This window comes from Canis lupus, chromosome 20 (assembly GCF_048164855.1).
Source record: "Canis lupus baileyi chromosome 20, mCanLup2.hap1, whole genome shotgun sequence".
Taxonomy (NCBI): Eukaryota; Metazoa; Chordata; class Mammalia; order Carnivora; family Canidae; genus Canis; species Canis lupus.
Window position 1 is genome coordinate 56,880,667 of NC_132857.1, and position 16,662 is coordinate 56,897,328.

Here is a 16,662-nt window from a genome sequence, read left to right on the forward strand (position 1 = left end):
TTTATTCTCTCAGCTTTTTGATGAGTGATATACTACTGAGATTTTTTTCTGAGTGTCCAACATGCCATACCGACCAAGATTGAAATCTCCTTCGAGTACTCTAATGTAATGTTATTTAATCCTCACAACACCCCAGAAGGTTGTTTTTTTTTTTTTTAATTATTATTATTCCCGTTGTGTGGATAAAGAAATCAAGTCATGGGGAGATTCTGTTGCCCATTATCTCTTAGAGAGTAAGTAATATAGCCAGGATTTGGAACCCCACAGGCAGGATTCAGACCCCATTTTGCCAACTATATGCTCATTGCCTTTCCTCTGAGATAGGAATGCTTGTTGTTTAAACTTTTCTCAGATTTCAAGGAAAAAAATACTCGTACTCTTGCTTATTGGTCAAGAAAATTCAAAGGATGCACACTAAGCCATAAAAAAGACTCATGAAGAATCCGACAGCAGTGTGTCAACTGGGCTGAGCTGTGAATACACAGATGGGGAAGTGCATTCCACACCTCAGTCAGTGTCTCCTGAATCTAATCATGAGGGGTCATCTGACATGTCCCAATGAGGGACATTCTACTAAACAATTGCCCTATTCCCTTCAAAACTGTCAATTCATAGAATATAAGGAAAAATGTAGAAGGGATTCCACAGTGCCCGTGGAACATAATACCTCATTGTGGATTCTCTCTTGCAATGAACGACATTATTAGGGCGATTGGTGAAATCTGCAGATGGTCTGTAGATTAAATAATATCATCTCCTCAATGTTCATTTCCTGATTTTTAGAATTATATTGTGGTTATGTAAAAGAATGCCCCTTTTTATAGGAAGTAGACATTAAAGTATTCAGGGGGTAAAGGAGCATGAGAAAGCAACTTTTAAATATTCAGAAAAAAATAATTATGGATACATAAATATAAAGACAAATACACAAATGTATATATTGACACACATATATATTTCTCTACAGAGGTGCAAAGTAAATGCAGTTAGATGTTATCTTTAGGGGAATCTTGGTAAAAATGGTTATCTTTCCACTACTCTTGCAAATTTTCTGTGAGCTTAAAAGATCAAAATAGGAGATTAAAGGCAAATGATCAAAATAAACCTAACACAATTTTGTTTCCTCCTCCTTAGTGAATGTGACTCCGCTAACCTCCTTGTGTCTGTTCACGAGTTTACCTACTTCGGCTTCTCTCTGCGGGCCTCCAAGTTTCCCTGACTTCCAATTCCGTCCCATTTCTGAGAAGACTTTAGGTTGGCCGCTCAATAACCGTGACCTATGGTCCCTGGCAAGTCTCCGGGTGGGCTGCCCAGGGTAGGGTTCTGACACCGGTTCTCTTCCTTCACTCGCCTTTGTAGCAGAGGTTATGACAGGGCCTTCCCTTACCAGGAACCGTGGGCAGGTGAGCGAGAATGATTGACATTCCTAGGACAGAATGAATAGTGACAGACGTGCAGAAAGGTGCAAGATTTCCAGTTTTCAAAGTCCAACCGGTGCTTGTATTGAATCAGAACACATGGCTCCATTCAGAGCAACAAACAACATGCCTGACTTCACATAGTAAGTCAACACTAAACTCCAAAACTCTGTTGTGTGCAAAACGGTCAAATCACTTTTATCATTCCATTGACAAAGCAGTTTCTTAAAAAAAAAAAAAAAAAAAAGTCTATTAATACTGCCTCCTCAAAGATTCCAAAAACTTGCTTTTTGTTTTATGACTTTTAAGTCTTTTATATTGTGTGTTAAGGTGTGAGTTCAAAGGTCAAGGGCTAGATTTGGCTCAATTGCGTTTATTGTTCAGTGCGGTTCTACATTTAAAAGAGCTAAAGGATGATCCTTTCCTGTCTTTTCTTTTTTAACCATCTGAAGATGCCAACAGCTTTTGTAACTTTTTCCAAAGACTTTCCCTAAAGGAAATGGGGAGATTTCATTTTATGTTATTTAGGTCATTTAATCAGAAAGCAAATCATCTGTCTTTGATCATGCCCTTGCCAGAAGATCCCTAACTCATTAGTGTGCTATTAATGAGGCTGGATTTTTAAGCAGGTGTTGTTAAGTGCAATCAGAGCAGCTTTATTAAGCCGCAAATTGTCTTGCCATGACAAAGGAAGTCAGATTGGTCCATGCTCAGTTAACCTTTGTCTATATGCATGACTTGGCTGATTAAACAGCAATTGATAATGACCTTCAGTCTGGCAAAGCCAGAGAAAGGTGATGCCTGATGTTGGCATTCATTTTATATGACATGAGTGACAGGCAGGCAGGCTCTCTAATTTAGAAATCTATAATGCAATTTCAAAATTAACTAATATCACAGTGCAATGAGCAACTAATTTATATGTATTAAACTGATATTTTGATGTGTGTGTTATTTCAGAGTAGACGCATTATTGAAGAGAGAGAGTGAACATCAAGTCAAAGTAGCTTTGACTAGCCATGGTTAGTAGCTAGAAAAACAAGACGGTGGAAGATAAAAGACAGTTGTTTTTTGGAGATTATTAATTTATTGAGCAAGCATACCAAGCTCCCAATATGTCGAAGACCCCAGCCTGGTGGCTTTAACACAGGCGCTGCTCCTCAGAGCTCACAATGGGGTGATAGACAGGAACACCAATTTTATTACAATTTATTCAGTGCAACAGCAGTTTATCATTAGCACGTGAGAAGAATGCTGTCTGTCATTCTCAAGACGTCAACTAATTCTGAAACCTGGAGGGAGAATCAGAAGGCTGCGGGGAAATTATAATTTATTGAGCGGCTATTATATGCTAGATGCTTCATTCATGTGACCTCATTGAATCCCTGCAATGATTTCTCGGTAAATATTTCATTTCACAGATGAGGAAACAGAGGTTCATCCACAGGTTCAGTGTTTTGCCCAAGGTCAGTCAGCCCTAAGTAGCACAACCAGGATTTGAAATCGAGCTCTGTTTGTCTGGAAAACCCATGGCATTCTGTGGAAACATCGTGATGGACGGAAATTAGGGCAAACAGTAAATTATGCGCCACTTGTGCTATTCAATGCGTGTGTGTTCTAGTTTATTTGTTGCCCGGTTTAGGGAACGTGATACATGGGTCACATTGTCTTGAAATCAATATGAAATCATGGCTCCCGCCTCCTGGTATCATAAAATTCGCTGTACTTTTTTCAGGCTCTTCTTCACGAACACACATTTGATGACTTTGCCAATCGTCCCAGGAAACATCCTTTGCGCTGAGAAGGCTTTACAAAGTATACTGCTAAAACGTGAGTAGTCTAGACACGGTTGTCACTTGAAGTTTTGCTAACACTCATATTTCCCAGTTTGGGGTTAAGGACATTTTATTCTGGAGTGTGTTAATAGATGTGCCAAGAAAAAAAGAAGAAAAAAGTCTTTCCTGGCTCAAATAGGTTTGTTTAATAGTTAAGCAAAATTAGAGAGGTTTCTTTCTTTCTGCAGGACCTTTCAGAGCCTTTAATATGCTAATGGGTATTATGACTTTCCTAGGAGAGAATCTGGTATTCAGCATTTCCCAAGTTTTCCTGACCATGAGGCTCTTTGTTCCTTGAGCACCAATTAACACTCACAAGAACCAGTGCGTGCAGAACAGAGCGCTCTATAAAAAATTAGCAGCCAAGTAACTGCATAGGGAAGGCAAAAAAGAGAAACAAGGATGAAGGGACACTCACACGGGAACTAGGAGAGCCCAGCAGCCAGTTTACCTTTCTCACAACTTTGCTAGCACCTGTGGTGGGTATTTAAATACTGGACAAATCTTAACGAACGGCTTGACCCGTCTGATATTCACCTATGCTCCATAAGCATCGTAGTAACTAGACCTATTGGTTGAGTTTCTCTGACTTCTACACCTTTCCTGAATAACACTTGAATAAGCTATTCATTTTTCGATTATATAAAGGCCTTCAACGGATTAATTGGGGCAAATTAAGCATGGAGCCTTGAAATAAACTATGTAGGTTTACTAAGAGTTGACTAAAATCCATAAAAGTACAAATTTCCTTGCAGCTTTGTTAGCTGTATTGCTCTAGGCCAACCCTGGCTGCACTTTTAGAATCACGTTTCAGAAGCGTATTTTAAAAAAACTACCAACCCAAGAAGGAAATCGCTAATTTGCAGTCAGAGTCAGCTGTCGATCGTTCCCCACTAGGGTAATATCTCTTTGGTGGTGTCCAGGCTCCTGCACTATCCGTCTCTGCTCTCCAGCTTTCTGTTTCTGTCCCATGTCTGTTCCGGGGATTGCTTCTTGCCATCGAGGCCTTAGAAGCCCGACAACATCAAGTGCAGAAACTCTCCACGTGGAAGGGCAAAACCTTAAATTACGGGTTATCTCTGCCACTCCAAGTCCATTCGCTGTCTTGTAGTTGTTATAGCTTTAGTACTTCCTGTTCTTGCCTGGTTCCCGCATTAATGCAAGTATCACAGTAACCATGGGAGCTGACCTGCCATGCAATTCCCCTCGAAGCTGCTGGAATGTTTCCAAGCATGCACTGTAATGGTGTCCTTGCTTGGAAATGCCTTCTGCCCACGGGGAAAGAAGGCTGCTTGGAAGGCCGAGGATTGTTAATTTTGAGGAGGCACCAGGTTCACGTTGCCACTGCTCCGCTGTTATTTTTTTCCATTCGAGCCTTCTCCAGACTTCCTCGGAAGGCCACTTACTGAGTTCTACCCACTTTAGGGAAGTTCTGCTTCCTCCTGTGTAATCTGTCACCTTTGAAGCAAGTAGATAGCAAAATAACGGGTGATAAAAATTACAACTGGCATTAATGGCAGTGGCGGCCACCAGTCCATCCTGGTGACAGTCTCAGCTCTCTTGCCCATCCAGGCAGGCGATCAGCAAAGAGATGGTGATAACGGGCCCGGGACATGATCCAGATGGAAAGCTTCATAGGGCAGAGCAGAGTTTATCCAAATTTTCCTGCAAGGTCGTTCATTTCCTTTCTAGATAACTCACCGGTTTGAATAAGGATTATTGTACAGGTTGAGCAATTGCAGATGGTGGCTTGACTGAGGTGAAAATTATTTGGGGAAAGAGGATAAGAAAAGTGCACTTGGCTGATGGATGTTTCAATTTTCCTGAGAAAAGAAATGCATTTACCAGATCATAATCATCTTGGTGAATTACATTTCGAGGCCGGGCCACCGGCACAACAAGCGGTGGCACGGGGCCCTTTGAAAGAGAAACTGTGCGGCTGTATTATCCAAATCTCCGTGTGGGAAATGGCTTGAGAGGGAACTCAATGCGTGCAGGAAAACTCGCTTTTCCGGCTGTCCTTTAAGGAGGAAAATGAACCCAAAGATCCTAAGAAGAGTCTCCGAGAAGTCCTTGCGCTGGAAGTGACATTGCTGTAGGTGATGGCCTTTAGACTCCCCAAAATTCCTGATTGTGATCATCAGATGGCTGAGAAGGACGCAAAATTCAGGGACGCGTCTCTGATGCTCATCGGACTGAATAAAAGCATGCTCATCTTGCTGCTCGAGGCTTTATCGGCCTTGCGCTCACGGTGACATGAGAAGTGGCAGGACCTACTAGGGTGGCGGCTCTCAGAACGAGGGCTCCCGGGCCAGCAGCGTTAGCATCTCGTGGGAATGTGGTAGGAAGCAGGTGCTGGCGCTCTATCCCAGACCCGCCCAATCAAGCTAGGGCCACAGGACCCCCCTATGTCATTCGAATCCACACTTTACTTTAAAAACCTTCCTATTCAGAAGCTGTCTTAGGAGACCGCAGTTTACCTAATCAACTGGGGAGCAGAGACAGGTCCTCTACCTTCTCTGAAGCTAATTTCTTATCCGCAAGTTGAGGAGTGGAGGTTCCATGATTCCCGGTTCTGTAAGTCTACATTATTACTCATGCATTAAAATGTCGATTGCACCACAGTATCTCGGTGTTCAAACACTAGGCCCTGAAGTCAGGAACCCATGATTTCAAACCCCCGCTCTGCCTCAATATCTGGGCCCTCCTTCCCGCGTGTAGCCTCTTGGCCTCCTCGTCCGTAAACTGCAGCTCAGAGCGGTGCCTAAGTCATAGATTCCTCAGAGTTAAAAGAGATAATGTACGTAGGGTGCTTGGCGTGGTAACTGGCGTAAAAGTGCTCAAGAAAGGGCGATTCTTGTCATTTGGAGGGCCATCTCCGCAAAGGATACGCGCAGTTTTGAAGTCCGTACAATTAGGAAGACCGAAGACTGCAAGGTTGAGAACAAGTGGGCAGGTTGAGCCTCCGTAACTCAGGACGCAGAGGCCCAGGCTATTAGAAGATTCCCTGACACCCGAGACTTCCATTCTTCTATGGGAGAAAAATAAGTGTATTCTTTTCACCGTGTTTGCTTAGACAACTGCGATTATTTTAAAATACGGAGAGGGATTTGGCTACATTCTGGTGGGCCATCGTGAGATGCTAACAACGACGGGCCGTGGCCGTGGCGTGTGTATGTCTTTCCTCAACAGCTTTCTTTATTTTCGTTTGGTTCAGAAAAAGAAAACACAATTATTCGCGCTGTATCTGCAAACAATCAACCAGGAAATCACGCATCAATTGTTCGGCCGAGCGCGGGAGGCCGCTGGCAGTTATGCACTTACCGTGTGTGTCGGCCCGGCCCGGCCCGGCCGCTCTGATGGGGAGGCTGGGGGGGGGGGGGGGGCCCAGGCCCCCGTGGCCTCTGTCGACCCCGCGCGTCCACACGACCGCTCTGGGCCGGGCCTGTGTGCAGCCGCGCCCGGGCCTCTGTTTTAGTTCTTAATTTCTTTCGCGGCATCAAAAGGCTTTTTGATTCAAAAGCTTCTCTTTTTCTTTTGCTCCTGAGCCTCTGCATTCGAGGCAGAGCTGCCATCTCCCAGCAGCAGCCTTTGTTCCTCTCTTTCAGGAGGCTGGGGAACAGTGTGAGTCCTTCCTAATTAGCCCGGGGACCACGAAATGCCCCCTAAGCCAGGAGACGCGGCGATCCCACAGCCCCAGTGGCAGAAGAGGGGCGAGGCCTCTTTAATCAAGGCCCAACAAAATGGGGTTTAAAAAAATGGTATTTCGCTCTCTACAAACGTCTTTTTGCAATCCCTGTAAATGCTGGCACATGCACAGGCTTGTGAGTGGTGCCTTCCCTTTGGCCAGTGCCCCGTGGGCTACAGGCCGCAGAGACTGGCGGGTCCACGTGTGGCCGCGGAGACTGGTGGGCCCAAGTGTGGCTGCAGAAACTGGTGGGTCCATGTGTGGCCGTGGAGACTGGTGGCCCCAAGTGTGGCCGCGGAGACTGGTGGGTCCATGTGTGGCCGCGGAGACTGGTGGCCCCACGTGTGCGGGCCCCAGAAGCCTTAGTCTGCGTCCAGGTTGGCACCTCCCAGGAGGCGGCGAGCTGATTACCAGGAGGGGACAGTCCTCACTGATCCATGGGATGCAGACCAGCCCCATCTCTGGGTTCAGTATTTACACAAGACGCTGGCAAATGTCATCCCACAGAAACCCTGCTGATGCCACATATGTGTTCATTTATTACACCCGCTGGGCCCGGCTCTCTTTGACGTCTTGCAACCTTAATGCATGTATTTTTCTCTTCAGCTTCTTTAGTGACCTCATAACAATCGGGTCAAGGTGCTTTTGAATAGGCCCCGCACACTACCCTACCGTCCACCTGTCAGGTGTGCTCTCACTTGAGCTTACCGTGGACGTGTGAATGATTAGGTTTGGCTCCTTTATCTTTTCCCCTAGTCTTTTTTTTTTTAATTTTTTTAAATTTTTATTTATTTATGATAGTCACAGAGAGAGAGAGAGAGAGAGGCAGAGATATAGGCAGAGGGAGAAGCAGGCTCCATGCACCGGGAGCCCAATGTGGGATTCGATCCCGGGTCTCCAGGATCGCGCCCTGGGCCAAAGGCAGGCGCCAAAGCGCTGCGCCACCCAGGGATCCCTTTTCCCCTAGTCTTAAAAATTATAAATGTTCATTGTAAAAAGAGAAATTTACTTAATGTGGATAATTGTAAGAAACGTCTGTGAAAAGACACACAGAGTTCCTCATGTGACGATATGTAGAGATAAACGTTTAAACCAGTAAATATGATGGCATCATCAATGTTTTAAAGATTTTACGTCAAAAAAAGTAAAAAAAGAATAAAAAAAATAAAGATTTTACTTGAGAGTGAGGGTGAGAGAGAGAGATTGAGAGAGAAGAGGGGGGAGAGTCAGAGGAAGAGGGGGAAGCGACTTCCCACTGAGCAGGGAGCCTGATGTGGGGCTCGGCCCCAGGACCCGGAGATCATGACCTGAGCCGAAGGCAGATGCTTAACCGACTGAGCCACCCGGGTGCCCCAGGCATCATCATTTTTAACGGCTGTGTGTTACCAGTCTCTTGAAGACTAAAAAGGCCATTATTCAATATAATCTTTGTGTTTGCATCCATTTAAAATCTCATTGGATTCCTTGAGTGCATCTCAATATATTAGACAATTTCAAATTCTTACTTTAATGAAAACTTTTGTCTTTTGTAGATAATGTCATCTGGATAGGAATATATATAATGAAATGAAATAATTGCATGTATTTTTATGATGGGAGTCAGAAATACACGGAAGCCTAAGCAATGTTTTTATCGTTGATTTTCCATTACACGGAATTATTTTTCTAACAGGACAATTGCAAATAATTTACTTTGAGTCTGTGGATGTCAATGTTCTCTTGAAAGCTTTCTTTGTGAAAAATCTCAAAATTATTTGGTTGGTTTTAAAAGGAGCCTATGTCTATATAACACCAAACAGTTAATTCACAATAAAGTTAGTCAAACATTGAAATATTTGTCAGATTTAGTGTTTGAGTTGCTCATGAGCGGGGCATCAAGGTGACATGGTCTGAGCATATGGGAAGAGAGAAGAGTGGAATAAGTCCTTGAACTCTGTTCTATTTGCTCTCTATAATTTATCCTAAGATATATATGCTCAACATATATGGACGACATAATAAGAGAAAGCATGAAACACTGGGGCAAAGACTAGACTTAAAAACAAGCTACTTAAGATCCATTGTCTCTACCCATAGTCACGTAACACTTTGTAGCCTCAATGTCATTACCTGTAAAGAAGAAAAACGTTCAAAGGAATTCCCAAGCATGGGAATGTCAATAGCTAGCACTTTGTATCTTAATTACCTTTAGAAAAAGACCCTTGGAGTACCTACTGGGTTTCAGCTTTTGAAAGAATCCCAAAACCAGATTCATTTTTATAGCACATCCTAACATACATAGGGCTTTCACATATATGACATCATTTCTAACTATGACTATGAATCACGGCTGCGATTTTCATCCCCCATTTTACAGCTGAGGAAATTGAAGTTCAGAGGCAAAATAATCATTTGAAACCCCCGCAAAACCCATTAAATGTCAGAGTTAAAACTCAACCCCCAGTCTTATCCCCAAATTCAGTGGGTTTTTTTTTTTTTTCTTTCCACTGTCTTTGATAAAGATCTTGGAACAACATGATGAGTATCTTCACTACTGGGTTGACGCGCGGTTAGACGTTTTCTCCATAGGACCACCTCACGAGTGAAGATATGACTATTAGATGCAACATAAGCCAGTGGAAGTGTTTCTCTAAGTGATGAAGCTGATGTAAGCAAATTCATGGTTCCCGGCGATCCAAAGGGGAGCGCTGCCGCGGAAGGAGAGTGTAGAGTTTTGGAAGGGTGAAATGGAGTTTGAGGTGAGACTTGGGCATCCACAGAAAGATGTCGAGCAGACAAGTAGAAATATGATTGAGGGCTTGGGAGCGGTGCTCAAGCCAAAGCTGTGCGCTTGGTACCCCATCACCTGCAGCAGCACCTGAGCCGTCGGCAAGGGTGAGGTGGCACCGAGGACGCTGCTTTGGAAGAGGAACAGCATTTGAGAAAGTCTTGGAAGCTGTGTTCAAAAAAGGAGGGAAACCTAGCTTCCGTAGCTCGATGGGGACACAGGGGCACAAGGCTGAGGGAAGGTGTGAGGAAGGATCCTGCCCACCTGGGCCTGGCGACTATGCATTCCCATACTCTCATGTGCACTAACTTATTTAGTTTTCTCAACTATCCTATGAGGTCCTCTTGAGGAAAACAGGGCTAAGGCGATTTTGATAATTTGCCGCAATCACACACCCCTTAAGAGGCGGAAGTGTGCAGTTGAGGTCTGTGTGGCCCTAAGGACCATGCTCAACGGTGTTAAATCCATGTGCAGAAATTCACGAGGATGAGTAAAAAGGGGGAACAAAATAAATTTGAGATTATCCATACCTTCGAGTGATAGTTGTCTTAGCCTCAAAGGAGATACAATGAAAAAAAGGTAGTAAAGATACAGTCAGTGACCAGAGATGACCTATTCCTACAAGGAATTCAAGGGAAAGAGCTGTGTTGATAATCGTCATTATCAGCAAAAATAATTGACGTTCTTTTAATTATTTCAAAACGATTCAGAAAAGTCCTGGAAATGAAGAGTCCATTGGGGGAGGGGATGATTTCTCAAAGTTCAATTCAATCAACTTAACCTTTATATAAATTTTAAGAGTATTATCCTTTCAGCACTGGTTTTTCTGTCTTAATTTAGTAAAAGATAAACTGAGGCACGTTAAGATTCGCAAGAATTTATGTGAACAAACATCGAGTCCAACTGGGCAGCACCAAATTGGAAAGTGACGGGAGCACCCTGCGGGAGGGAGTTTAAGGGAAAGGCTTTTTAAAGAGAAGATGTGGTACAAAGGTGGGAAGTTACTGGATTGGATGTGGCCTAAGCGGTTGCCTTATTTGGGAAAGCCTAGCTCGCTGTTTGTTATCGGTTGTTCTTAAGTTTCGATTTCTTAATCTTGAGGCATTTACAGGACGACTGGCCAAGGTTCAGTTTGCTTATGCCCCTGCCAGAGCCTTAGAGCCACCACAGTCTAACGCTTCCTTGTTTCATTACTTAACAATATTTAGCGATTCATTTCTTCCTGATTTTCCTTTTTTTATGGCACAATGAGCAATTCAATTCCTTGTCTTCACCAATCCTGTGTTTATTAATTCCAAGAGCCTCCTCCCGAAGTCATTTTAAGATTTGGCTTTACTGTTCTGATTCCTGTTTGTAAAGGCTCACGTGATTTTGCAATCCAGGGGCGGCCTGCAAGTTGGAGGTCTGTGTTGATGAGGATAAATGCTAAGAAAGGACTATCTGCACGCAGTTGAGTCAGCTGCCCTGGTGCGCTCGCTGCATGTAGCGATGGATTTCGGTGCCTGTGAATGAAGAGCAGACGGCACCTGTCATGGGGAGAGCGAGCTGTGGCCGTGGTCACACCGCCCCTTCCGGTTCTCTTTGGCACATTGCTTCGCACCAGTGAGTCAGCCCAGGGTGGGCCACTGGATTGGCCGCAAGCCCCTCAGCAAGGCCGATCCAGGGCGGCTGGATGCAGGAGTCTGTAAGTACAGTGGAGCCTGGAGGCCGGGTTGCCGCCTCCCCCACACGCTCTTCCTGGAAGAGTCACTTCACCTAGAGATGTGGTGGAGGACACAAGGGAGACGAAGTCCCCGAAGCCCGTTGAGCTTATGGAGCAGGGTTCTGATGTGATTTTATGGTAAGGAAGCCACCCCCCCCCCCCCCCATGGCTGAGAATAAGCTGCCTAAGCTTTGCATTCTGATAAGGTGAGGCTGGAGGCTGTCAAGCCCTGGCAAGACAGAACAAGTCATCACAAGAAGCTACAAGGAAAGCATGGTCGTGGGGTCACTCTTACGTGCACGAAGGGGTACTGGCGGGAGGGGAAGGGCCCAGATAGCCCTTGGGTGAGGATTGCTGGAGGAGAGTGGCCATTCCTATGGCGTGGGGTTCTGGGGGTGCCCGGCTTAGGTAGACTCGGTTAAATGTACAAAGCATTGATTTAACCAGGGCTAATTTAATAGTTAGTGAAAGGTTTTGAGTTTTGTGTGTGTGTGTGTGTGTGTTTTTAAGATTTTACTTATTTATTCATGAGAGACACACAGAGAGGCAGAGACACAGGCAGATGCAGGACTCAATCCCAGGACCCAAGAGTCACCCCCTGGGCCAAAGGAAGATGCTCAATCACTGAACCACCCAGGCATCCCGAGGTTTGGTTTGCTTTTTAGACTATTTTTTAGAGCAATTTGACGTTGGCAGAACTACTCAGGGGGAAGCACAAGATGTCCCACACACCCCTGCCCCAACACAGGCAGGGACTCCCCCATTACCGACAGCCCCACCAGAGCAGGACATTTGTCACGGCTGATGAACCAACACTGACACATGATTATCACCCAAAGTCCAGTTAACATCAGGGCTCACCCTTGGGGTTATGCATTCTGTGGATTTGGACAGATGTGTGCTGCTGTGCAGCCATCGTTGTGGCATCGTGTAGACCATTGTATAGACCACCGTTGTGGCCGTCGTAGAGACCTCTGTGCTCCACCGAGTCATCCCTCCCCACCCCCAGCCCCTGACCTCCACGGATCTTTTCACTTTTTCCACAGTTTTGCCTTTTCCAGAATGTCGCTTGGTCGGAGTCACACAGTAGGTACATTTTCAGGTGGCCTTATTGCACTTGTAACACGCACTTACGTGTCCTCCACGGCGTTTCATGGCTTGATAGTTCATTTCCTCTTAGCATGAGTAACATTCCGTTGAGTGCGTGGACCACAGTTCATGGACCCGTTCACCCGTTCGCCTCCTGAAGGACATCGTCCTTGCTTCCAAGCTTTGGGCAGTTATGAATAAAGCCGCCATAAACATCTGTGCGTAGGCTTCTGTGTGGGAATCACAGGTTTTTTTGTTTGTTTGTTTGTTTATTTATGTTGTTTTACATCTGGTTTTGTTTCGTGTTATGTTGTAGTTCACTTTTGCTCCTCTTACGCATACGCTTTTTGAGTCTGTTACTGTTTCTTTCTTAAACTGAGAAGAACATTTGGTCTCCATTCACAATCAGAAATGGGTGGCCACCCTATCGTTCCTACTAAAGGCAAAAAATGAAAACAAATGATGATTTTCAGCTTCAGGCTCGAGTCAAATTGGGTAATGGTGCATTTTTGTATCTTGAGGGTCCTCTTGAAATTGAAATATATTATATGGAATAAGAGAAAAAAGATTAATAATAAAACAGCAAGCAGCTAAAGGAAGGCTAAATTGACTTCCCTATTATAGTCTGTCCAAGTAGTAATTGATATAAAATGTGGAAAGAATGTTGGGAATTGTGAGAGAAACCAGAATCCCGACCTAGAAATGAGTGAAAAGAAATGCCAGGCTTGAAACATTTTCAAAGGGCTACATTACTATTATTTTCTTCTGCTGAGACTTTTATTTTAACTTAACCCTGTTAGCAATTTTCTTTTGATGAATATAGTTCAGTCCCGAAACCATAAAGAGGTGTTTCTAGGGCACCTTGTGGCTCACCACAAGTCTGTATGGCGGAGAGAGACTTTGCATATTAGATGCTCAATAAACGCTTCTCGGATGAGCACCCAGGTACGGATGTGTAAGGCAGACATGGCTTCACTGAGCGGCACTCGAGGTGGTTATTAGGGCATCTACTTCTTCTCACCCTCTCTACCTTTCCTGTTCTCTGTCCCTGTCTTCCTCCCACCCTTCTCCTCTCCTCCTTCCCTCCCTTTCCCCCGCTTTCCCTTCTCTTTAGAGGCTTCCATTTTCTGCTTCCTTCTTATCTGCTGTTCTTTCTTTTCCTTCTTCCTTTTTTCTCTATTTTCTCTTTTGCTTCCTTTTTCTACTCCATGTTTTCCTTTCGAGTGCTTTTGTTCATTTGTCTGTAAATTACTTATTAATCCCCCAAACTCCACTGGACACCATGTAGTGCCACCGGGAATCCCAGGGGCTAAGGAGGTTATCTAGCTTGCTGCGTAGACCACTCACAACCATAACTGGGTTGCTGGGGGGCGGGGGGGGGCTGACATTTCCATGGCTGTGTTTGTCTGGAGTGAATTGTCTACAATCACTCGGTGTCCCAGATATTAAACATGTTTGCCTCAGTGTATTCTATAAACCATTTGGATGACTATCCATGCTGGAATTCTGAAGAGATTATGAAAATGGAAACAATACGGGGCAAAATAACACATTTTACAGAGGGTAAGATTCTATTAATGGCGTGGTGTAATCTATTCATTGTATTATGGTCCTGCATTCTCTAAGGAGTGTGTGAAATCTATGAGATATTCCTATATCAAAATTTACATTGGTCTCTCCAAATCCCTCTGAAGACATTAGCTGCAAAATAGATCAAGGTCTCCCCCTGATTTCATTTTGCTGGCAGCAAGTGCTCTGGGAGATTACATTTCTCAGGCTTGAGTCACTGAAGCCCTGAGATTAACATTCTCCTGGGAGGATACACCAGCATCCACGAGAGCTTGGCCTATGCATTTTGAATTTCAAAGGCCAGGGAAGACAGCTAATGATTTACTCAAAAGCTCGCAATCAGTATCTACCCCGAAGAGCCCTGGTTCTGCTTCTTTCTTAACAGTTTCTTTCTCTCCTCTTTCCTTCCTGCCACCTTCAGAAGGACTGGACCTCAGTTGGATGCCTCAAAGGGCTTAGTGTAGTACTAAACACTTCGGTTTTAAGTACTTACCTTCTTAACCCTCCCAGGGTCCTTCCTTTGCTGCCTAGGTATATACTCCTCCCTCAGTTTTGCTCCTCAGCACTAATTAGCTGTAGTGTCTACTGAAGAGCTAATTTCTATCATAGAAATGCAGTTGAATTCAATATTTTTAATTTCTCTTTCTCAAAGGTAAACAAAATCAAGCTAATTTTTACTTCTGTTAGGAACTCAGTCTATAGCTCTTCTAAGATTGAATCTCCCCTTTTTTCTCAACCTCAATCAGTGACTCAAGGTAGAAAAACAAATTCTTACTCATGGAATACTTTGGCCAGTTCTATCCAGGAGAACTTAACTGTGATGATAAAAATGTTCCATATCTGCACTGCCCAGCTCAATAGTCATGAGCTCTATGTGGCTAATGAACCCTGCATATGAACTTTTTTTCCCCTCGTGAAACAAGATGCTAGTTAAAAAAAAAAAAAAAAAAAGGAGGAACATATTTCTGGATAGAAGAAAAAATATGAAATTGCCCTTCTGGTGACCCCAATCCCAAGGGGAAAGAAATTCTAGAAACTGATATTTTTCAAGAAGAGATTTCTACTAGTACCTAATGACTAAGTAATCCTAACCAGCAGAAAATAGATGAGTAACAAACTGAGTTTTTACAGACTTGAGGGAATAGTTTTATGTATCAGTTGGTTTTGGTCAGTAATTTTAAAAATTTAGTCAAAGCTGGATAATTTACGTTCCGATTGTTATTTTGATAAACGTAATCAAATCAGCTTGTGCATTAAAAAAAGCAAATTTAGGAGCTGTGGAAACCTTGTTAATTTAGAAAGTAAGAATAATAATAATAATAATGTGTTGTAGAGAAATTTGGTGAGTACAATTTGCCATAATACAATGCATGTCTGAGACTCACCAAGTGACACAATGGACTGAGATGTCAATACAATGGAACTGGTCCATCCCCCCAGCTAAATCTAATCTAAGTGCAAAGGCATTTCTGATAGAATTCTGAAAGTTGATTTACCCACCCTGGGCATGTATCATTGAAATCTCAATGAGATGCTTTACGAAACATAAGACTGAAGGCGTGATGGTTTTGGCCTGGGTAGGCTCATGGTGTCCATGAAGTTGCAATTTGTAAAAGAAGAGCATCCTTCATTTTTTTTTTTTTTAAGATAGATTTATTTGTTTGAGAGAGAAAGTGGAGGAGGGGCAGAAGGAGAGAGAATCTGAAGCACCCCCAGGCTGAGTGGGGAGCCTGACATGGGGCGCAATCTCACAGCAGACACGGAGATCAGGACCTGAGCCGGAACCAAGAGTCTTGCTCACCTGACTGTGCCACCCAGGTGCGCTGAGCATCACTCATCTTTTACCCTAAGACTTTCCCAAGTAACCATGGAAGGTGGTTGGAAAAGTGGAAACGGACATTGGAAGTGTTCATGGAGCGCTCACCTCGTGAGCCCGTCTATAAGCTCTAGTCTTGGTTGTGAGGCACTTGGGATGACCGTGGATGCAGTGCAAGAGATGAGAAGGAGCCACTGGAACCGCACTGCTGCATGGGAAGGAGGGTGGGGTGTGGGCAAGTCATTCAACATTCCCAGGACTCCGTCTTCTCGTTTGTAAAATAAAAAGTAAACCGAATTAGTGGTTCATGGATTTTTTTTACAATCTATTGTCCAACAGTAGTTTAAATACATATGAGATAGGATGAGCGTTGCCAACTTTCAGTCTTGCAAAAACAGGGATATTAAAAAGTGCCATCCATCTGCTCTCGCCGTGATTTCATAAAGAACAGGAAAGATTAGCACCAGAAAAATTATTAAACGCAGCTTTATGAAAATCTCTCTGAGTAGTTATGTTTTTCAGACTTTATTCCTGACCAGTATAAATTTTGAACAGGTCTGGGAAACCTTGGATCTTTACAGCCCTGATTATTTATTTATTTATTTATTTATTTATTTATTTATTTTACTTTACTACTATTAGATGGACCCTAGACTCTGAATTCTGCAGTACTCAATATTCATTACTCTCCCAGTTTCTGCCTTTTACTCTTTCTTTATTGTGGGGTCATAATAGAAACTCCTTATTGAGAAACACCAGTTTCTAAGCTTTCCTTCCC

At 43.8% G+C, this 16,662-nt stretch overlaps 1 long non-coding RNA gene across 2 annotated transcripts in view; it reads left to right on the forward strand.

The window, feature by feature from the left end:
- Positions 1–16,662, forward strand: part of LOC140612146 (uncharacterized) — a 115,721-nt gene that overhangs the window by 56,234 nt on the left and 42,825 nt on the right. For both annotated transcript variants that reach the window (XR_012013460.1, XR_012013459.1), the window contains exon 3: positions 3,154–3,248. This is a non-coding gene — a long non-coding RNA (uncharacterized lncRNA). The remainder of the gene's footprint in view (positions 1–3,153; positions 3,249–16,662) is intronic.